Here is a 944-nt window from a genome sequence, read left to right as displayed (position 1 = left end):
ATGGTGATTTTACATACCAGATTTGATATTTGATTTATTTGACAATATATCAGTGTATTTATTTACAGGGTGGTTTTAATAAGGACATAGGACAACGTCGATGATTTTTTTAACGTCAACCCTAGTTTTTTTTTAATTGCATGCAAAGTTATCACCACCAAATTTAAAATACTTATTCCTTATCGTTTCCAAGTAAGTTAATCTTTCCTTGTTATTTAAAAAAAAATGCTGTATTTAGTTAATTTGATTTCAAATTGACATTTTGAATGGAATTTACTAAAAAATTAGGAGTCTCTTGCACTGTCAGCAATCACAATTTTTTGTTGTGAACACACAAAAGTCGTCTTGAGTTGATATTAGAAAAAAATATTAAATTATGTATATCAATTAAAATATAAATGTATTTAGGTAAATACTTTTGAAGCTTTAATATATACCAAGTTACATAAAATCGTTTGAAACAAATTGCTATCATTTATATTAACGACATTATCTCGGAAATGTTTGTTTTTTTATATTCACCTAGTGAGGAACAAAAATGAGGTGTAACTAGCTCTCTCTATCAGTTAATGTAAAACTAATATTATTTTTTAAAATTTTTGGATTCTGTAAATTAAAAAGGGCCAATATCTATGTTCTATTTTGAATAAAGCATCGTTTAAAACAGGAGTGTTTTAAAAATATATTACCTGCAAATATTCAATAACGAATTAAGGTAACGATATATTAAATATTTTTTCATAAATGATTTAAAAAAGAAATATTCTGTGTGGGATTGGTTTCCACTAATCTCTTTAAATTCGGTATATATCCATATTTTTAATCACGTTAATAAAATTTTTGCAATTGCTAAATATTGGGCTTAGTAGCTAAATTCCTTTTTAGTATAAATGTCAAGCTGTCTCAACACTTTTTGTGTTTCATTATCATTTCGTCATTTTTTA

The sequence above is a fragment of the Anoplophora glabripennis genome, unplaced genomic scaffold (genome assembly GCF_000390285.2).
Source record: "Anoplophora glabripennis isolate ALB-LARVAE unplaced genomic scaffold, Agla_2.0 scaffold298, whole genome shotgun sequence".
NCBI classification, from domain to species: Eukaryota; Metazoa; Arthropoda; class Insecta; order Coleoptera; family Cerambycidae; genus Anoplophora; species Anoplophora glabripennis.
The sequence above is the reverse complement of the archived record's forward strand: the minus strand, read 5'-3'. Positions refer to the sequence as shown.